This window comes from Onychostruthus taczanowskii, unplaced genomic scaffold (genome assembly GCF_017590055.1).
Source record: "Onychostruthus taczanowskii isolate IOZ18803 unplaced genomic scaffold, ASM1759005v1 scaffold18, whole genome shotgun sequence".
Taxonomy (NCBI): Eukaryota; Metazoa; Chordata; class Aves; order Passeriformes; family Passeridae; genus Onychostruthus; species Onychostruthus taczanowskii.
In genome coordinates, this window is record NW_024499017.1 from 8,709,199 (window position 1) to 8,732,213 (window position 23,015).

The 23,015-nt window shown below is 42.6% G+C and overlaps 1 protein-coding gene across 2 annotated transcripts in view; it reads right to left on the minus strand.

Annotated features, from left to right (window-relative positions):
- The window catches only part of MAF (MAF bZIP transcription factor), a 185,028-nt gene that overhangs the window by 113,266 nt on the left and 48,747 nt on the right, over nucleotides 1–23,015 (minus strand). Inside the window, exon 3 of one of the 2 annotated variants that reach the window (XM_041400544.1) lies at nucleotides 9,477–10,462. The exons of the other annotated variant lie outside the window; for it this stretch is intronic. The gene's annotated coding sequence lies outside the window, so the exon portion shown is untranslated. Of the gene's footprint in view, nucleotides 1–9,476; nucleotides 10,463–23,015 lie in introns of those variants that run through there. 2 annotated transcript variants of the gene reach the window in all.

Here is a 23,015-nt window from a genome sequence, read left to right on the forward strand (position 1 = left end):
TCGGACACTATTTTCTCAGGGCTCATCATGTTTTTGGATCGTGAAACAGCTTAGCTGGAACCAGAAAAGACATGAGCTGGCAGAGCTTGGACCTTTGAGATGGAAAGAGCATCCCCAGCTTCTTCAAACAAAATTCTCATGAAACCCCCTTCTTTTAATGAGCAGGGCACAGCAAACCCCAAACAGCCAGGTGTGCCCATTCTAGCAATGTTGGGGTGCTTGTCCTTGTGCAGGTGGTTGGGAAGGAAGGAAGGAAGGAAGGAAGGAAGGAAGGAAGGAAGGAAGGAAGGAAGGATCAGTAATCAAGGTGAACCAGCTTACAGCAGTAGTTTAGGCAAGACAGGCCTGGAAGAACATGTTATACCAGGGGCTGAGCATAAAAATGTCGATCTACTACAAAAATCACTGGTTTAGCAGTAGATTATTTCCCTCCCTTCCAAGGAACAATTTCCCCTTTTTCCTCTGCCTTCTCCACACACCTGCACACAGAGTGACACTGACATTCTCTCACCCTTCAATCACCCCCATCCCAAGCACAGTGGGTACCCTGGGCACACTGCCGTTTCACCCAGAGTGGTGGGGTCTGGTGGAGTTAACAACAGAGGGCAAAACAAAACCCACTGCACACAGTAGATTCCAGTGGAAGAAACTCTTGCACTGAAGAGTATTTAGACAGTGAGACACAAATATGTGAAGCCTTCCCTTGGGGGAAAAAAAAATTAGCTTCATTGCGTCCTCCAGCCCACCCCCATCCCAAGCACAGTGGCACACTGGGCACACTGCCGTTTCACCCAGAGTGGTGGGGTCTGGTGGAGTTAACAACAGAGGGCAAAACAAAACCCACTGCACACAGTAGATTCCAGTGGAAGAAACTCTTGCACTGAAGAGTATTTAGACAGTGAGACACAAATATGTGAAGCCTTCCCTTGGGGGAAAAAAAAATTAGCTTCATTGCGTCCTCCAGCCTGCCTAAATCTTTTGGCATATTTTTGAATATTGCTGTGCTAATGAGGTAAGGAGCAGCCAATGTCCAAATAAATTCCAGCAAGAAGTTCCAGTTTACTTTAAAGTCATTGACTCTCTTAGGAGGAGGTCAAGGCAAAGTTATTTGGTCGTGGTTTTTCTTTTGCTTCCTGTTTTAAGTTACCAAGTTCTTGTACCGTCAAAAAAACTGCTGACTTCTACCCCTCAGGTGTCTGGGCTAAAGTGGAAAATGAGCTGCTCTTTCTTTCCCCTCCTCCTCTCTCTCTGTGGCTTCCTCCCTCTGTATGTTCCTTTGGGGTTGTTTGAGGGATAGGTACACAGCAAACAGCCTCCAGAACATCCTTAGAGGACAGAAAATGCAGATTTTACAGATTTTAAAATACAGATGGAAGAGAAAATGGCCCTTTTAAAGCTCCACCGAACACAACAAGAGTACAAGCACCCCAAATAACACAGAGGCAGCTCTGGAGATGGACCTGGAGACCAGAGATGGACACTGGAGCCTTCAGACCTCAGCCAGGTGTGATTTCTCACTGTCCCAGTTTTGATAGTGTTAAGATCTGACAAATTACTTTGACTTGTTGTGACTACAGCCATACCTGAGACTCAGATGAAATTTGGGTTCACATTTTTACAAATTGGAAAATGTGGACTACATTTTTTTCTTGGATCATAAGTTTTTAAATGACTGTCTAAGACTCACAGAAAAGTCAGTGCAGAATAACTCCCCTGAATAAGTTAAGGCTTCTCCTGACCTCACTACTAAAGTATTTGAGGCACTAAATGAAACAAGGCACAAGAGAAGGAAAAAAAAAGGTTCTGTGGACATGCTACAGCATCTCTTTATCTTCACAGCCTGAAGAGGGTGGAGCACAATTAGCTCATCTGTGAGAAATTTGGGCAAGCAAGGAGCTTCAATAACTGTTACATTCAGCTCCAGACCAGGATTCTGCTGTCCCATGCGTGGCAGCTCAGAAAGCATCAGCTGAGCAGGGGAGCTCATTGCTGCAGGAGGCTGTGGTGGCCAGAGAAATGAGTGGGACCCAGAGGGGATAAGGACACATGGAGAATAGATGCCAAGAGATGCCTTGGTGGTGATCAGGTTCAAATCCCCCAGTGCAACCTCGGCACTGACGACTTCCTGAGCAAGGAGCAGGTAGCAAAGGGAACTGTCACACCTGCAATGCCCCATTCTTCTTTCTCCTATATTGAACATCAGAGGAAAAATATACAGAACTACACAGATTTTGCACAAGCCCAGGCTTTAGCTGCCTGTAAGTCTGTCTCTCCAAGAAGTGACACTGCTCCTGAATGACTCCCTTACCCTCTGCTAGAATGGGGTAAAGATTTCAGCTTTGGTGTAGGTTCATGGCAAGCCTCATGATGCATTCTTATCCAAAATATGTTTTTTGAGGAATGGAAGCAAAAAGAGATATTCCCAGGCAGCTGGATGTGAGAGTATTTCAATATCCGCTCATCCAAGCTTTAATCTCTAAATTGCAAAAACATTAACATTATTGATTGATCAGACATCAATCCAACAGGAAATTTAATTAAATTAAAATGTGTCACTGAGCAGTCCTCACACTGTCACGTATAAATCCTTGGAAATAAGTAGACAAAGACAGAAGCAATTGATACCATGTTCCCAGTTCAATTTATCCCCCACCATTTCATTTTCCCACTGATCCCAAGTGTGCTCACAGAGTCACAGAGGGACAGCCTCATCTGCAGGGTGTCCATCTGATGCACTCCAGCACCAGAGCCCTCCATGTCAACGGCATGTGGGTATTTACAGCTGCATAGGCTCAAACCAAATGGCTCTGGGGAAACAACCTTATTTCAAGGCACTGTTATGGGGCTGCCCTTAACTCAGCACTGCTCCTCCTTGTAGCTGATTTGTCCCCATGGGCAGAAGGGTCCCGGAGAAAGGCTGAGAAGACCCTTACATTAAATCATTTATTCCTGGGCTGAGCATTTTGCGGCATCCAGCAGTGCCAGAGTCCCCACCAAAGCATGTGTGGGTATTAGCAAGGTGCTGAAATGGATGATTAAGAAACAACTCTGTACCATAACTTCTTTGGAGTACTATAAATCATTACAGCTGACTGAATAACACAAAAAGAGATTAAGAAATATTTTCTCCAATTCATTTTTGAACAGCAGTGGGTTTGGTTTGCTGTCACTTACGACAGGATGATATTTACTGTAATTTATTATTACCATTTCTGCTATTCCAGCAGCCACTGGCTATTCATGAGAAAGTTTGAGAAGCCAGGAAGTTCATATAGTTTTTATTTTTTTGCCAAAGTGTTTTTTTTCTACCTGACAGGGTGTTGTTTTTTCCCCAACATCTGCTATTCTCCTTCCCAAGTACCAGTGTCCTGAGGGGAAACCAAGGGGCCGCACGTGACGGCACTCACGCACTGGAGGATGGGGAAGAGCAGAAGGGAAGGAGTCAGCAAATGGTGCTGGGTGAGATGTCTTTGCTTTCAATGGAGCATGGGGAAGGAAGGAAGGGAAATCCAAATCAGTATTTACAGACATAAAAATCCAGCACTAAGCATTTTGCAGAAAGAAGACAAACAAACATTCGGTTACGCAGGTGAGTGGTACCCACCACTCTCAGCATGGAGTGTACAGACTCCTGTAGACTCTGCCTCTCTGTCTGTCCAGCACCAAGCTCCACGTGAGTACTGCTGCCTTCAGAAACCCCTTGAATTATTTCAGGGTTTATTTCCTCTAATCTTACCAAATCCAAAATCCAGTTCCATTTCTTGAGAGCCGTCCTCAAAACAAATACTGAGGTTATACCAATTGGCTTGTGACTAGATGTGAAAATAGAGCTGTCTCAGCATGGAGTCCCACAGACAGGGCACAGATTTTTGCTGTCTCCACCTCCCACTTGCAGCACAAGTACAATTTTCATGCCTCTGTCAGAAGTGCCAACCTGGGGAAGTTGCAATGAGCAAGCAAGGAGAGGAGCGATGAATTAACTTGACAACAGCAATAGCTGCTGATAAATCTCTTAAGAATTTGATCCATAAAGGTTTGCTTCTCTGTAGTTCATGATAGGGGTGGCAGTTTTTGGGGTCTCCAGCAGCACGTGATGTGTGTTTCAGCTCAGATGCATATCTGCTTTGCAAAGGAAAACCCCCACTGCACAGAACAGACAAAGTGAGCTCAGCTGCATGAGGAAATGGATCTGGAACTGCATTTAGAGGCAGTGATTTATGTATAAATTATAATGTGTGTCAATTCCGGACACCCGTTTATATGGAGTTTGTCAGACCCTGCTCTGGAACGTGTATTGCCTGCAGAAACCATCCGGAAAACCTGAGAGGCTGCTTTAAACCCTGGCGTGTGAAAGGCCCCAAACCAGGATTTAATGGATTAGTAAGGCTGAAAAGGACCATCAGAGTCATCTGGTTTTGCTTCCTATGTAACACAGCTGAAGAACTTCACCCACTCATTTCAGCATCAAAGCCATAACTTCTGCTGAAGCTATTGCATAGCTTTAGAAAGACACTCACTCTTGATTTAGAGACTGAAAGCAATGCTCAATCCACCACATTCCTAAGCCAAATGTTCCAGCCATTAACTACTCTTGCTATTAAAAAGGCACACTTTCTGGGCAATTTTATCTAGCACCAGCTTCATACAGGCAGATCTTGCTCCATCCTTCCTTGCTGTATTAAAGAGCAGGTTCGGGTCAGGTTTAAGTTGTGTGGATTGTCCTATGAATCACTGCATGTTTTCTGAGACAGTCTAGCAAATACACTACCTGAGAGGATTTATGAATGCACAAATTAATTGACACTATCATTTGCAAGAGAATAACCAGAAAAATCCCCTTTCTTCTGATGAAAAACTTCTGCGCATTTTTGTGTGCATGTCTGTGTTTCATTTTGCTTTTAATCTGATGACTCTGAGATGATATGGATAAAGAGATACAGGTAAATATGTGTCACAGAGATCTTTCCCCCAGAACATTAGTGGAGGCATAATTCTGTGCATCAAAGCACAGTCTGTGTCACATCCAGCACAGACACTGAACAATGTCCCTTTAGAAAGGGCAGAGGGTGAGAGTAGCTTTATGACACTATTGATTTATTCTGTGCCTGCAGTTAAAAACTATACCCAGACAGACAATAAAAATAACTGCTCTAACCATATAACAGCTTCCTGCTACTAAAATGGATTTTACACTTAAAGGCATGGAGGGCTTTTCTTTTTTTCCTTAAGTCTCAATTATGACTTTTTTCTGAATAAATGGAAATGAAAAATTGTCAGAACTGGTTTAATTCTGATGTTGTGTGTTTTTTCTGCTTGCCTCTTTGTTTAAAAAGGCCAGGATTATTCTCCCATTGCAAAGTTGTGTTGTAAGTGCACTAGCAGGCACAGTAACCTGGTGTTTATCAGACCAGATAATTTGGTACGCAACTTCTACATGAAGAAATGGGCAATGGTAGTTTGGAATGGATGTATCACAAGAAATAAAATTGATTATGGTCTGTGTGGTCAACAAGATGAGCTAGGATTGAGGTTGTGACCTTAGATTTGAATGATAAAATAATATCTAGAACAGCAGAATCATCTCCTAGAAAACGTATTTTCATCCCAAGGAATCCATAGCTTTATACACTGAGATTTGGGCAAGCTGCAAGTGCTTTGCTACACAACACTGGTGTCTTAAGCAGGTTCCTAACAGGTTTCAATTGCAATTAGCCAGTTTCCATAATAGGGAAGGAATCTTAAAAATGGAAGCCCTGGACTGCGTGCACATGAATGGATCAATGAAATGTTTTAAGACCATATAAGCCTCCCTTGAGGTCTTTATCAAGATCCCTGAAGGTGCTGAAAGAAATGAAGATGGAAGAACAATGGGTCTGTGAGGTGGCACCAGGGGCAGCTACACACGTCCTGTCTCACTGTTAGGACAGTTTTGGCTAGAAATGAAATTATTCAGACCAGGGGAATTATTGATCTGAAACTTAGGCTTTTTTCAGATTTTTATCAGCAGGGCCAGTTCTCTGCTCCAGTTCATCAGTTCAAACAAGCAGAACCCATAGGCACAAAACACAGGCAGTAAGGTGACACAAATGAAAGCCCAGAACAGAAGGAAAATTTCCAAACTATAGGAAAGACAGTATGAGACAGGATGAGGTGGTCAGGTAGAGCAAGGAGAGATGTGCACCACAGCCTGTTTCTCTGCAGAATGGAGATGAGCAGCCTGGGTGCATGAGGTTAGACAATATAAGGAAGAGAGCATTGGGATGGAAAAAAAAAATGTGCAGAAAAGGAAAAAGAAAAGGAGGAGGAATCTGCTATTCAAGTATCATTCCCTTTCCTTAGGTTTTATGATTTGGAAGATACTGCCTGAATGACACATAATGTGAGATATTGTAATGTGATCTCCTGTCCCTGGAGATGCTCTCAGAAATTAGATTATTACATGAGCATGGCTTTTATAAAAGTGAGCAAACATTGTAATAAATGAACTCAAAGAGTGAGAAAATCAAGATTAGACTCTTCCCATTTGGCTGGGGGATTTTTTCCACTTATGCTCTGTGATAAAGCTTAGATACATTAATTAACTTGCTTTAAAATTGACTTATTGAATATGTTTGGAAGATACTTTTTTGTTTTAATCTGAAAAACATACAAATAGGAACGTTTACACAGAAAATGACCCTGTGGAATTTGTATACTTCCACCCTAAAGAGAGAAAACTTTTTTCAGCCTTGTTTTCACTTGTCCTTTTGGTGGTTCTGGTATTGGAAATTTCATTTCTTGCAGTGGGGGCCATTGTCTGCTGAAACCCTCATGGGACATGACACGAAAATAGGGGTCTGATTTCTCTCATTTTCATGTAGTGGTCAACAGAAAATATCTAAAATGGAAGTTAAATTTTTCCTTTCAGCTACAGGTCCATTGTTAATCTTCACTGGATCTTGAACTCCTCTGGACAAGCCAGGATCTGGCCCTTAAATGCTTCCACACAGCTCCTCCCTCACCCAGGATTTGTCACACAATTTCAAGAGCACAATTTCCCGATGAATCACTCCTCTCTGTTCCTTACACCTCACTTTTATTTTTATTACTTTTTGGGAGCATGATTGTTTTACAGCCTTTCAATCATCAGCCTCTCCTGAGAGTTCCAAATGTTTAAGCAGTTTCAAACCCATGTGGTTTTAGCACTCAGCTCTCAGAGCTGTTTTTCCACACGGTGCTGTGGGACCCCTGTGTAAAGACATCACGGATGGCTCCCAAATCCCACCTGCATAGATGGCTGCTCTCCAGCTCCCTCCATGCCTGCATGGCTCAAGAACAACTCAGACAGGACTTTAAATGGGGGTTCATGGCCCATTGAAAAAGGTTGCACCAGAGCTTTGTCAGCCTGTGGTGAAATCTTCACCCCTCTGGTGGCTGGGATGCTTAACTGGGAGAAGAATTTCTCTCTGAAAGTCCCAACAGCTCTGCAGTGTTGGAAAAAATCTTTATGGAGGAGTGATCCCTTCTGGTGCTTTTCAAAGCCTGCTCTTCAGAGTAGCAGATATATTTATGTTGGAGGTGGGTTGCTAAGTACAGTAACTACTCCACAGGAGCCAGGCACAACAAACCAGCTCCTCAGGTCTGATGCTGTGCTTGAGCACAGCTCCACGAGTGTGGATGGCTCCACAGCTCAATAAGTGTGACAAAACAAGAATCCTGAGAAGGGAATTATTTAAGGTAGCTGTGGCATCTGAGGGTTTGTGCAGTGAAGATGCTCTGCAGGAGCTGGTGTCTCCCAGAAGTAATGAATAGACTGGTGAGTTTTATCAGGGAAGGGAACCATTCTTGATGTCTGCTGGTACAGGTCAGAACACTGGGTATGTCTTTGGTGACACAGTAGATAATGAGTCATGGAATAATGAGTCATGGCCTAATCAAAGGGGAAAAGGCCATGTCTTACCTGGTGTTGCCTCATATTGTAGATTTACTACACTTATGCAATGTGAGCACTCCAAACACCTGTGTCAAAACCAAATCCTAGAACTTGTCTTGTTCTGGGATATTATGCTACATCTAGGAGCTTGTTTCAGCACAGCTTTCTGGAGGATGAAGCAAATGCATTCTGCCTCATCCATTCCCCCTAAAACATCAGTGAAAGAGAAGCAGATATGTTTCATCTTCCTGCACTTCCATCTGAAAGTTTCATTTGGAAAAGAAACAGGCTGAACAGAAAAAATAGGAGATAAAGCTGAGAGATCTGAGTGGCTGTGACTGTTTGTAACTTAGTGAGCTGGTCTTTGAGAAGTACTCTGTCCACTAGCTGGATGCCAATTGCCAAGAGATGCTATCAGTTGATTAAAACACAGCCTGCCAGCTTCCTGCTTGATAAAACTAAGTACAATCAGATCGGGAATTCTCAAATCCATTACAGAATGGCTAGTCCATCACTTAAATCAGCATACACCATTTCCCCATGAATCATCAACATACTTTGGTAATATATTTGCAGCAGCTAAACCCTGACAAAAACACTGACAGTTTGTCAAAAAGGTCCCTGAGCTCCGGATCCTGGGGGTGGGAAATGGCGGGACCGTGAGGGTTTCCTGTTGTTCCCTGCTCAGCTGGGTGAAGGTCATTTCCTCTCCTCTCTCACGCAGAAGAAGCTGAACCCTCAACCTTTGAAGGTGTGTCTGTGAGCTCCCAGAAACAGCAGCCAGCCCATGCAAGGAGCCCTCTCCTGCAGGGCCATGCTGACAAGGGTCACTCCCCAAAGAGGAGGGCTGGTCGCAACATTTGTCTCCTGGCAAGTAAATAAATTAATCCCAGGAAAAAAAGACATCATGAACTATTACAAATCAGACACACACTTTATTTCTTCTGTATGCTGTAACACAGAAAAAAAAAATAAAACAACCAAAAACCCAAACCCAGGGCTGCAGAGCCAGGCCAGCATTCCTGCAGAGGAAGGAAGGGGCATGCTGCCAACCCATTAAAGATAATCCACTAGCGGGTTGGAGTGTTTAAAAAAAGCCTTCTTTTGTTGGCTTTTTGGAGGGTTTTATATCTGCTGAGTTGGAGGTGGGTGCCCAACCCCAGGTACACTGTAAAAACAGTGTTTGGACATCAGCTGTAATGTATCCTTGATCATCCCAATGTGATAGATGGAAGGGTTATTCAAGGAATTGATGTGGGACCCTTGTTAGCAAAATAACAATACTGAAATACAGAGGAACAAGTCAACCCCAGTAAAACCATAAAATCTTCATTCCTTAAGAGAAATAAGAGCTTAAGAGGGGAACAAACTGGTGCAAAATCTGAAGAAAGTGAACAAATGCAATAAAATTTGGAGGCCATTTATTACTTATCAGGTAAACAGCAGATTATAATGAAATAATGAAGCCAGAAAGATAAGTCCTAATCATAGGAATTCTCAGATAATGCCTTGATAGATGCTGTTATCCTCCAACTCTACCACTTCTCATCCATGTCCTTTTGCATTCTCTTTCCATGTCCCTTCCTTGATTCTCCTTCCAGTTTTTTGTTGTTGTTTTTTGTTTTTTGTTTTTTGGGTTTTTTTTGTTATAAGTAAACATTGTAAGATCTACTTGTGAAATGGATGGATAATACAACACTTTCTTGTAAAATGTCAATACATTATCTGGTGCAAAATCAGTGTAACTCCATCTCTGGTCTCAATACATTTTATTTACATGAAAATTCATAAGCAGGAGACAAACATCTACTGTTTGCACAGTATCAAAAACATAAAGTATAACATAAGGGATTGTTTGTGCTCTCCCTTAAACTGCTGGGAGTCAGGGATGTCTCTCCAGAGCTGAGACTGACTTGGAATAGGTGAAGTAAAGCAGAGATTCACAGGCACAGTTTCCTCATTTAAATTAACACAAAGTGAGAGGACAAAGAGGCTCCCAAAATTCTGTCCTTGTGGTTCAAATTTGAATACATATTTTTAAAGCTGGCCAAGCAACTGAAATTAAACCTCATGTAATTAAGTTCCAGTAATTTGAGCAGAAAGTAGTCCTGGGAAAGTTAGCAGGCTGGAAACACTATGGTGAAGAAGATATATTGGATTTTGTTGTGCCATTCCTATGACATCAGAAGTCCATAAAGAGGAAATTTAGGGTAAGTCAAGAGTTTTCAGTCTCTGGTGTGCAAACCCCAAAGGTCCATGGACCAAACCACACAAGCAGCTGGTTGGGTGATGTGTTCCCACCTGAATTTTTCAGTGTCTCTTCAAGTTTTCTGTACAGGACCGTGACACTGCCCCAAAGTCTCCATCCTCAGGGGTGCTGCTGCCTTCTTCTCAAACTCACGTGGCTTTGCTCTCTGCTCCTTACACCCACCAGCAGTCCTGGCTTACCTCCTGCTGCTGCAGAAACTTTTGGCCTCCTCATGGTGCAGATCTATAAGCAGTGTGATCTCCTCTGCATCCAGGCATCACCACTCCGGGTCTTCTGGGAGACTAAGGTTGGAAATTGGAAAAGGGATCACAAAAAGTGATAAAAGTAGAAGTAAAAAAGATCAGCAGCAAGGAGGAACAGCTACAGAAGACTGGGCAGTTACTAAACAAAAAGGAAAATGAGCCAGGAGAAGCCTTGATGGAAGAAAGAGAAGTAGTGGTTCAAGAGTTGCCAGTCACCACAAAAAGGGTGCCACACAAAGCAGATGACCCTCCCTAAACCACAAGACCCACTCCAATACCAGGCTGGTATTGGAGCTCTGGGAAGTTTGACTTCCTTCCTCTTGCAAAGCAGGGTGACAGACACCCTGAAGGACTTTGTGGTGGTGTGGCTGCCCCTTGGATCAGAGCAGTGTGTCCCACCAAGCCCTGGCATGCTTTTGGAGAGAACTCCCCACTGGCTCTCCTCTGGAAGGAATATATGTGCATTGAAGCTGTTCTGCAGCTGGACCAGTGCCCAACAAATGGAGAGAGCCAGATTACTGCAAAACCACCCCAAAGGGAGACACAAGTGTAGACAGAGCTGAAGCATAACCCAAGAGAAACAAGGCTACTGTCAGTTCCTTTAAATTCACTCAATATACCTGGGGGTAAACTGTTGGGGATTTAGAACATAAAAACATTGAAAACAGTTTTTTTTTTTTTTGTTTGTTTTGTTTTTTTTGTAGCATGCTGCTATTTTAGGTCATATTGTACCTTCAACATTTGCACACACTTTAGCTAACATCAGTGTGATCTGTACTTAACAAACACAGTGTGCCCAATGATGACTGAATTACTCAGGAGGAACTACAATTGATAAGACAATGATTTATGGACCTATTGTTTTCTAGGTTCTTGTAAATAATCCTAATTGGTGTTAATCATCCACCCTCTGCTTTGTGTTATCACCAAGCAAAGTACACTTCCTAAAGAAGCTATTTAGGGGCATAATCCTTCTGAACGGCAAGAGAGCTATTGACTTCCACAGGACCTGCACTGAGGTGCTCAACCAGGGAAAACAACTCTGGAATATGAGCAAAACACACCACACTGTCTTTTCCATGCTTCCACTGAAATTTGCCAATAAACTCCTGGTAAATTCAGCGTGTCCCAGTAATCCCTTCCACATGGGCTTCATGCAGTGGCTCTCCAGCCTTTCTCCCAGCTCAGAAATGCACCACACAGGAGGTTCATTTGCTGATGTTTATTTACTGCCAGTGTGCAGCTCCTGCCTGCATCCCCTTGACATGGTCTGGCTGTGTCAAACCTGACAAAGGCTGCTTTGGAAGAGCAGACACCGGCACCAGGACCTGGTGTTTTTCTGTCTCTGATTTTATTGCTGTGCCTGAAAAAGTGTTTTGATCTTTTGGTGCTTCACTGTTTGTCACTCCATGCCCTTGTCACGAGGGAGCCGTGGCACTTGAGACCCCCTTCCCTGCTGGTTTTAGGTGTAAGGTTTGGTGGGCTCAGTTCTAGCATACAGATCAGCTTGCTTGACTTTAACAGGTCTGCACTTTAAATAACACTTAAATCGCATTCTAGAGGGTGCAGACACACACTGCTTGCTTATGGAAACTACAAGGAAACCAGACAGCTTTTCAATTTGTGTATCAAAGAGAAGGAGATTTACACATAAAAGGGTGAATTATTTTGATTTGTAGTTTTCAAGCCACTGTACATTCTCCAACATAAGTGCTCCCTTGTCTCTGCTTTCTGATAGTTCATATCAGGTTCAGTGGCCTAGATTTTCAAAAGTGGTAATTTTGGAGGCCAATATTCCTCCGTGCCAACTCAAGGTGCCTTAAAGAGACCAGATATTGTTAAGATACTTTATATCTTTGGCAAATAGGGCAATTTTAGCACCTCTCAGACTTGACACCCCAGAGTGACAGTGTGAACAATCCTCAGGGGTGAGTTGGCCTGAGGAATAAAGCTTTCTCCCACCACACCATCCCTTCCACTGACACTGGTCCTCACAGCATCATACCCCCACCACCATTAAAGATTCCTGCAGAGTCAACATCACCAGTCCTTTTTGACATTCCCAACCACCAAACATCCTAAATAACCTGCAAAAAGAGCTCATTTCCTCAGCTATTTCGTCTTTTAAGTAGCTATAAGAGAGAAGTCTTCTAAGGCATGAGGCTGGATAGCCAAAAATCTAGCTATATGGTATTTGAGGGAGAGGAGGGGAGAAACCCTATCCCATTATCTGCATTATCCTGTTACCCTTGGATGTCTTCCATGTACTTGGAAAAGCAATGCCCCATTCTTGAGGCTTCACATTGCAGCCACTGCCTTTTTGGCAGAAGAAGGGTGGATGTGGCTCCCTTCAAAGTCAATCAATGTCACATCTTTAATCAATCTAGAAGGTCACCACTGCACTTCCATCAAAAAAAGTTGGGTACAATTCTCGCTGAGTCCTGATTGTTTGTGGGAAACTCAGGTTGCAGTGGGTGTTAGAAAAAGTCTTTTCTGACCCTTACCTCAGCACATCTTCTATTCCTAGGCTCTTTGTAAGAGTTTAAGATCAAATGAGAATTGTACCCAGGACTCTGAGATACAGTGGTGCAGGAGGATGTGCAGTGAAACCTCAAAACACACCAAAGTGACTTAGCTTTGTGTTTCTTTATGGCTGTGAACACTTCCAGCTTTGCTGTGAGGTTCAGAAAGCTTGGGGAGTTTTATGTGAAGGCAGGTCACATTCTGAGCAAGCTTACAACGATTTTGAGTTTCACATTACAATCACCTATGAAATGCTGCTGTTCATCTGGGATGTCTGTGAGTGGCCACAAAACAGAAATCTATTGTGTTTCTGGGAACTGTGACTAGGAGGGAGGATCATGGCAAGGCTAGCGTCAAAAACACTCAAACTTCAAGTCAGGACCCCTTACTCAAACACACCCCTCAATTTCAAACACTGAATCTATCAAGCCAGAAAATTCATCCCCCAAGCTGGAGCAATTTCATTTTGGATCCAAAGCCCAGTAAAGTCAAGTGTAGAATTTCCATTGATTTCTGAGGAGCCTGGATCAGATCCTAGATCTAAGCTGGAGCAATTTCATTTTCATCCTGGTACAACTGGAGCAGGATCCAAAGCCCAGTAAAGTCAAGGGTAGAATTTCCATTGATTTCTGAGGAGCCTGGATCAGATCCTAGATCACATCGTCACTGCAGCAAAACCCAGCCGTGTTGCAGTGTACCCACCTGCTCTCCAAAGTCTCAGCTCTGGACCTTCCAATCCATTGCAGGTACAACCTAGGTTATTCCAGCATTTACTTGGTGCAAGGCTAAATAAATACTGTTTTATCAAAATCAGCAATACTGCTTCTCTTCAATAAATTAGGCCAACTAATACACAGCTTTTATTAGGACAATGTGTCTCCTTAAGTCAAAACCAAGTGTCAAAATCCCTATTCTGTCAATCAGTCCGGTGCCCTCTTGCACCAGCTGTGAACTAGGGCTGGATAAAGACATACAGAAAAAGTGAATGAAGACCTTGCAATGTTTTTTTTAATGAGGGACTTAGGCTTCTTTTACAATAATTCAACACTTAGGCTTCTTTTACAATAATTCAACAAAATCTGGCTAGGTAAAGGATCAACAGCTTTTATGTACAGAAGAAAGAAAGAAGGGAAGAAGGAAAGCAAAAAAGGAAGGCAGACAAGAAGGGAGGAAGGAAGAAAGGAGGGGAGGAAGACCCTCTGTTTCATTTATTAATACTTCATATTGACAAGTCACAAAAACACAAAAAACTTCTTTAACCTTTGCCTGTTCTCAACAAAATCACCCACCTACAAATTAAAATCCCCTCCAGACATTGCTGAAATTGCTTTCTTAGGCAGTTCTGCAATGTAAATTGTTCTGCACACTAAGAAATTATTTCAAAAATAAGACGGAAATTTTTTCCTTGTGTGCAAATCAAACCAAAGAGGAATTTCTGGGAAGAGCAAATAATCTGCTGCAGCCAGTACTAGAATAGGTGCCCTAAACAAACCTCCAGAAGGAGCATAATGAGGCAATGATTTATGGCGTGCTATGCAGGTCTCACTGCTGTGAGTGTGTTGTAAGAACCAGAGAAAGGCAGAGGCAGTAATCATGCAGCCTCCACCTCCTCCTCCTCCTCCTCGTGTATTTCTGGATATTACCTGCTCAGGATATGAGTGTGAGACAGGGCTGCAGCCTCCCTGAGCTGCAGGATTGGCAAGTGATCTTTGTGCTGCAACGTCTTGTCTCGTATTTACAGCTCCATCTCCAACTGACTAAAAAAATAAAAAAATTTAAAATCTGCATATAGATATTCTGAAACTTTGCACAAATATAAAGTGTCATTCATGTTGGATGAGTTATTGCTTGGTCTAAAAAGGATTTTCAGGAATGTTGCCATCAGAAGGTAGAATCCTGAATATTTCAGAATGAAGGGTAAAACTTCCCTTGGTTGCAAAAGGGCAGCACTTTACCTGTGAATTAGGGACTGAATACAGACAATGAATTCTGCCCACATAAATATTTGTAAGAAATCTTGGTCCTGAAGTACTAGAATCAATTAAATGAGGAGCAGAAATATGCAATGTAACCAGCATTGCACCAATCAATACAAATCAACATGAGCCTGACCCTGTATGTGTTGTATTTGCAATTAGCTGGGCATTTTTTACAATTTAAAATTCATTGGGGTACTTGTACTGATTGGCTGGTTGCTTGCACTTGTGCCCATATTCCTCTAAATTTCTCCAATTTAAAATACAAAAAAAAAAAATCCCCACAACTAAGAATTAGTCTTCAAATGTCTCTGGTAAGTTATTTATCGTAAATAAACATGGAAAAGATTACCTGCAGACTACTCGTGCTCAACTTCCCCCCTACCTCCCCCCTGCCCCAAAAGGCTAAATCAGTGAAATAAATTAATTGTTATGAATTATTCAGTTCTACCTGTGGCAATGAAAAATAGCAAGAGCATTAGGATTCTTCTTTGTGTACTAAGCCTCTAATTTATAGAGAATGCATATTAATAAAACACAGGATATTCATCAATATTCAAGTCACTGGCTGCCTGACTATTTAATCTAAAATTACCAGCCAGCTCAAAACTCTTACTAGTTAATCATGTAATCTAAGCCATTCTGATATTGATGGTTAACATTAATTGCCCAAGTGCCATTTATAAAAACCTCTCCTACATCTTCCCTTTGCCTGGCAGAGAACCTTGGACACGTTTAACTTTTCAAACAAGCTGGAGTAGGTCAGCTCATCCAGCCTGTTCTCCAGCCCGAAATGTTTGTTTGCTTCATTCTCATGAAAGGGATATTGTCTCCTGTTGTGGTTTTGCTTTTGAACATAAACAGTAAAAACTGTCCTTCATTATAAGGATCTTTGATATGTTCCCCTCCTGCTGCAGATGTTCTGCAGGTGGAAAGGATAACCAACTGGATTTTGTTGCCTGCACAGATTGTGTCATCCTTTACAATGGAAACAAAAGTGTTCAGATCAGGAAGGCCAAAACAGTCTCATCTGCCAGCCACGTACTATACAAAAAAGCCACCAACCACAGACTTCCTCCCCCAAACCTGACTTCACACTCCAAAGGGGATGGCTGGCAAAGAGCAGAGACACCTTCAGACATTGCCAACCTCTGCTGCATGACCTGCTCTGCAAAAATCAAGGTGAAACATAAGAACTGAAGGAAATTCTCATGCGATAAAAGTTAGCCAAAGTTTAGAATCAAACTCCCAAATTTACAATACCAGTAAGGAGTGCTGATGAAAGGGATGGCAGTGGCATCTTCCTAAAGCAATGCATCTGAGCTGGTCTTGGTACTTTTCATCTGAAATTTTTTCTATTCTTCTTTTATCTTTTTATTAACTTAACCCAATTAAAGTTAAAAAAAAATACAGTAAAAAAAATCCAAAGCTCCACAAGCAAATAGAAACCTTTCAGTTATTCTAAACAAAAAGTTAGGATCCTGGAAGATAACTACAAATCAGCAAACCTGCAAAGAACTCAGTGTAGCAGAAACTTCATACTACAAATATATAGAGTCATGTAAGTGCTACTGTATGTGGCACTAACGGAGAGAAGCAAATGAGATAAGAATTGTTTTGATCATTCATTTCTCTGCTTCTCTCCATTCAGAGGTCATGTGAACACCACAACTGTATAATTAAAAAAAAGTTTTTTAAAAACAACATTCTTACCCCTTTCAAATGACACCCTTGGGTCATTTAAACTGAAATTTAAGTATCATGGAATTTTGCAAAATATGGGGGGTTTTCTTAGTAAATAATAGTTTTTTCTGTAATATAATAATTCTCTGGATTGAGAGAAATTGCTTGCATTTTATAAATTTGCCCCTCTGGAATCCAGCAACCATCAAGAGATTAACCAGTGTATGTTCCCATGGAGGGAGGGCTGCTGAGCAATGCCTGGTGAGATAAGACACACAGTGTTGCTTCTACTACTCCGGAGCAAAATCACCCTCCTGGCCTTGAGCCTTATGTAAGTAAGGGACCCCACCACCCATCCCAGCCGTGTCAATAAGAACTTGAACCTGGACCTTTGCAGAAGACAAACACTCAGCATGCAATAGCAGCGCCTCCCAGCCCGTTTCAAAATTCCAGTCAATATTTGCGGAGGATGTTTCGCAGCCCTCGCGCAGGACCCGGCGGCGGCGAGCTCCGAGCTGCCGAGAGGGAACAGCGTGCTGACAGCAGGGAGAAAATGATGACTGCACGGTGAAACGCGGCCTCAGAACAAGCAAGGACTAAATAAACTCTCAGCATACCTTGGTAATTCTTTGTGGCACAAAAAGTGGCTTGGGCCTCCTCTGAACTGGGCTTTTACCTAAGTTGGAAACCCATGTTTAAATTAAATTTAAAGACCATTCTTCTTAAAAGCACTTCTACAATGCTTTGGCTGGACAGTGTATTTTTCTAACCAATGTTTACATAGTTTGACCCATTTTCACTTCTTTGCTTTAGCTGAAACTATTAATTAAGCTATTTAAAAATTAAATTGAGTATATGCCTGCTTTGGGATGGATCTCAGGCTTCATTTAATTGTTGGTTCTTGTCCTGAGTTTGGCTGTGAGGGTGTGTGAATCTGTCTCCATTTGGAAATGAACACAAAATTACAAATATATTTCATATAGACTAAGAGATTGAGTAAAATACTGAAGACATGCCCTACTTTAATTGTTTTAATTGTTTGGGATACATCCCCATGATACTGAAAAATTACATCTGCAAGAAGTACAGTGACATGAGTTCAGTGTAGCTCACTGTGGAAAACTGTGCAATTTTAAATGGCTGAGCTGGTGTTAGAGATATAAAACAAAGTTCAATTTTTGTGAGCACAAAACCAGTCACACATCACATTTCTTGTGATTTATATGCCACAACCATGCTGGATTTTCGAGTGGAAAAGATGTCTAGAAATTAATGAAAAAGGGTCATCTCTATTTTTCTATTTGCAACTAAAATAATTCAGGGCTTTCTCTTATAGAGGGGCCAATGTGCAAACCAAAGTCTGATTTAGATTTCCCCATTTAATGGTTTTTCTGTACAGAAATCTCATGAAAACACACTGATTCTTTAAAATTCACTGTTGATGCTGAAATTATGCTGTGTGTCAATATTACATCAAACAACTGCACTTATTTCCACCAGAAAAATTTGATTATTTCACTCTCATTTACATTGCATTTTTCCCCACTATAATGCTGAGTTGGTAATTCCCTTAGGTCTGGACACCTCCAAGTAGATTTTTTTCAGTAGAAAGAAAGATTTCATTATATTTCATAATTGTTTTCCTCCTTGATTTGAATGTTATAATTGGGTTGGAGATATGTTTGTTGCTAACTTCATGTTTTGCCAGGCTCCACGAGCAGCATTTTTTAATTTCTCTCTTTTCAATGTACCTTTTGACTTGATAAAAGTGGCTCTAAGGTATTTTTACAAAAAAGGCCAACATAGCCAGTTCATTTTAAACCCTTCTCTTTAAAGTATCTCATTTCCTTACTATTTCTTAATAGAGGCACTATCCTGCAATGTCATAAAGAATGCTGCAGTTGACTTCAGTGGGACCAGGATCACTCTGTACTGTAATTAGTTCTATATTTCAAAATATTAGAGGTCATTTTCTTCCTTTTTTTTTTTTTAATCTGAGAAAAGAAAACATTTGGAAAAAAAAAGGCTTTCAAGTGTGACTGTCAGTAGAATACTAAAAATAAGTTGCAGGCATTCCAGTTGCTACAATTTATGTTTCTAATCAAATTTTCCTCTTCTCATTTACTGCAAATTTTTAATGTAAGTTTTTACAGCCATTGATTCAGTATCTTTAATCTTCCACCAATATTAGATAGAAATGAAACTAACTAGGGAAAATCTATCTGGTTATAAAGCACAGTGTCTATAAAGTTGTTCAGTTCATCCAAAACTGCTTCTTTTTATTTTTTTCCCAGCAGGTCGGACAGGAAAAAATTATATTTTGAAATACTGTTAATACTATTCTGAGATTAATACACTGGTAATTAATAATAAGTTTAAAATATTATGATGCCTCTGGAGAAATCAAAGGATTCAATGTCAATCACCCTGACTACCAGCACTGGGCAAGATCCCACAGCGCCAAGTTCTGGATCTTTTAATTGCATTCAGCAGCAAAAGCTACTCCCTGAGACTGGTAGCAGAATTCAGCTCCAGCCCAGACCAGGGAGGGAGCACATAATTTCCAGCTACTCATTTAGATGGGATCTGTCAGGGTTTGCATGAGCAAAGGCCCGGGAGCCAGTCTCACAGGGAGAAAATAGCTGAGCACCCACACCCCGGGTCACGGCCTCTCCGTCCTTCCCTGTGCCGAGGGCTTGCCGCAGGCTCTGCCAGCACCACGCTCCCTGTTTTGCAAAGAGGGCTGTGCTGCTTCACTGGGAGCTGTCAGGCTCCATCCCCTGCCCCAAGCTCCTCTCCCCAGCCCCATAAACACCCTGGAGCAGACACCCTTTGTCCACACAGTCTATTTATAAAACCCCACTTCCAACATGTTTCGGCTGGTGTAGGTCAGCTCCACGGCTCCAATTATGGCAGCCAGGCTGTGCAGCAGGAAGGTGCAGCACCCGAAGAAATGGTTCAGGGCCAGTAACAACTTGACCCCAAGCAGCCCCAGCAGAGCAGCATGCCTGACCATGCCCTTCCAGCAGGGCAAATACGTGCTTTTCCCTCATGACCATTGTGTCAGTGCTAAAAATATAAAGCACTTCGACCCTGCAAAGAGCTCGAGTGTGCCTTATGGACAGTCCCTTTAAAATCCACAGGTCTGCAAGGCAGAATGAAATCCCGCACCCACTGAAGCAAATGGAAAAACTCTTCTGCCTGCAGGGTGCCAGAAGTTGCTTCCCAGGGCAGGAAAGTTAAGAACATGTGCAAGACTTTGGCAGGACAAGAGACCTATTTTTGGACACTGCTTATTCTAGGTATTTCTACCGTTCCCATTAACACTGTCCCAGAACATGTGGGAATCATTCATGCATTTGATAATTTGGAAATGAGAAATGAAGGTTGCCCGAATTCCCTGGATGAGGAGCAGCAGCAGAGGCGGGGCTGTCTGCTTGGGGGTTGCTCCTGCACACAGAGTCTGGCTGGGACATGGGTACACCATGCAGCCTACAGCAGCAGGGCATGGGGATACAGACTCTGGACACCTCCTCTGCCATAATTGCCCATGTATTTACCCTTCCCACACCCTCTGCATGGGCAGTGACACATGAGCCCTCTCAAACATCCAATGGTGTCTCTGCAGCTGCCATGCATGGACAGGCACTTCCACATCCCTGTGGGAAAGCAGTGTGTATTCCTGCTCTGCTGCTGAGACCTGACTTGTGTGCTCCCCACTCCACTTCTCATCATGCAAAATTTCATGGCTGGGATGCACAGGAAGGTCCTGCCAGGATACAACTGGTTAGTTCCCACATTCCCAGGGCTTTATCCAGCAGCACATGCCAGTCTCTGGACAGAAAGGTCTCTGCTGTTTCCAACAATGGGTTAAAGTGTTACCTCTGCACTGGCCAGTGTGGTCCAGAGCAGTGGGGAGGTGAGTACCCCACATGGCCATGGCCATGGCTTGGCACACAAAGCACCCCAGACATGCACAGCCATCCTCACCACCTCCTCTGGGCACAAGGGAGACTTAGGGGCTACATGCACGTGCACGTGCATCTTTTCTCCTCCATCTCATCTATATCTGGCACAGGGAAGGGGTGTGATCTCCTGACAGTGTGAGAAAAAGTCTCTATTTATTCTGTCTGGGAGGGTGTTGTGTGCAGTGAGAGCATCTCAGCTCACGTGTGTGCTCACAGGAGACATCATTTGGGGTGCTAACAGAGGAGCCCTGGTGCATCTCCCTGACCATGGGGGTTTACCCACAGATCACAGCCAGCAGAAGGAGAAATTACTTCAAATGTACCCTGCCCTCTTCCAGCACCCTAATACTGTCCAGGAGAGCCAGTGCTGAGTTTCAGTGGGCTGGAAGTGTGGGCACAAGCTCCCTTCTGCTGACTTGACTGAGCCCCAGGGCCCCTCAGGGCTGGCAGTGATGGGGGCACTTCTGTCAGCACTCTGCGGAAACAAGTTAATTGACATATGCTAACACACTGTTAAACATAACACTGTCGTGTTTAAAAATATACTAGCTAGTTGGATCAAATGCATTTTAAAACAACATTTTTGAACACGGTTGAGATGGAGAAGATGTAAGAGCAAGAGCAAGTGTCCTTTGGCCGAGTATAGTCTGCAGGGAAAGTTAACTTAAAAAACAGGTTTTCCCTGATAATGTTAATTTGTTTACATTGTCCAGTTCACAGGATTCCAACATGAACATGCAGCAAAATGTCTGTGTGCAGCATAATACCCATGTAATCCATCCGCAGCGTTTGTAAATTCAGCCCTCAGGCACCACCGCAATAAACACCATAATCGTGTAATACGATAATAACAACTCCCCAAAAGCATTACAACTCTTCCTGTCAATACAGGTATCTCTTTAATGACATGCTAAAACTGAAACCAGAATTAAAATCAAGATGTTGTTTTGTGTCTTTAGCTATGGTTGTAATATACATCCAGGGAGATGTTATTCCCTCTGCCTGAAAGGAAGCCAGTTTCTGACTCTGTCCACTTCTTTTTTGTAAATTGCTACTGCTGGAAAACACACAAACCATTCCTCTTTGCATGCTCTTCTGCTGCAGGCTGGTCCTCCAGCACTCTTCAACCCAAGCATTCTACAAAGCTAAAAGCTGCAGTAGCTTTTTTACTTCTAGTTTGAAGCCAGGATCCTCAGCCACACAATCACTTCCAGTGAAGCTCTTCACACCATCACAGGGCAGTGAGTGTGATTTTGGCTGGTGGATAAAATAGCAAGAGCAAGGGAACATTAAAAGACAAAAGACTTTCTTTCCATGCAAATGTACTGTGGGACAGCAAATGGAAAATGAAATAGCAAAATCTAGGTCAGTGAAAAGCTTATGGTATGAAGAAACAATAAGCAGAATTGCATCTAAATATAATAAATACTTACTCAGGTTTTTACCAAAAGCATTGAGGGTTCTTTAAACAATAATGCTGGGGCCTGATTTATAAATCTGCATGTTCAAATATCATGGTGCAAAATTAAGTCAAGATTCAAAAATGAAACCATACATCAAATTCCTGGCAGTGAAGGTACACAAATATATGCTGTGATTGTCCATCATCTGTGCCCAAGTCAGTGTAATTATAGAGCTCTACAAGGGGTTCTTAATCAGGCTTTGGGGATGAAGTGCAGAGCTGAGACCCCTCTCTGGGCTGACATCACAAGGGCTACAGAGAATTTGCACTGATACTGCTCAGAGATGACATTTCTGTTAGAATAAGTGAGGGTGTTTTGATGTTTACATAGCATTTTACGTGCAGGGTTTAAAGCACAGGAAAAATTAAGACAAAGATGCCTATAGAGATGAAAGGAACTTGTGGGGCATTTAAAAGCAAACCTGCCATTACAGAGATGCCTGGGCCAGGGTGCCCCAAGCTTCAAGCACTGCTGCCACATGTAATGGCAACCTCCATGCTCAGGAATGTCTTGTCCTGGGACTCCAGGGATGGGCATTTCATAAGAGAGCTGGGGCCAAGATGACCCTGGTCATTTGAGCTTAGACTCGATGGTGCAAGAGGCCTTTTTCAACCTAAATGATTCTGATATTCTGTGTGCTGCAGCCCAATACTTTGGCCTTGTGTATCTGTGAGGTGTGGAACAGGAAGGAAGACTGAGGTTGGAGCTTAGAGAAGGTTGAACACATTCTGTCAGCACTAGCTGCTACCAGAAAGAGAACAGAGAAAAGAGAAAGGAAAAAGCTGAGACTAAACACTTATTCCAGGCTTCTGCCCTTACCACACTGCATGAGAGATCAGAGGGCTGTCCTGCCTCTGCCCTGGGGCAGATGCTCCTGGTGAGAGGATCTGGTGAAAATTTGTAAAGTCCTCTGGCTGTGCTATCCTCCAGAGGAGATGGTATTATAAGATTTTTTAAAAGAGCAAGCAAGAAAAAAGCC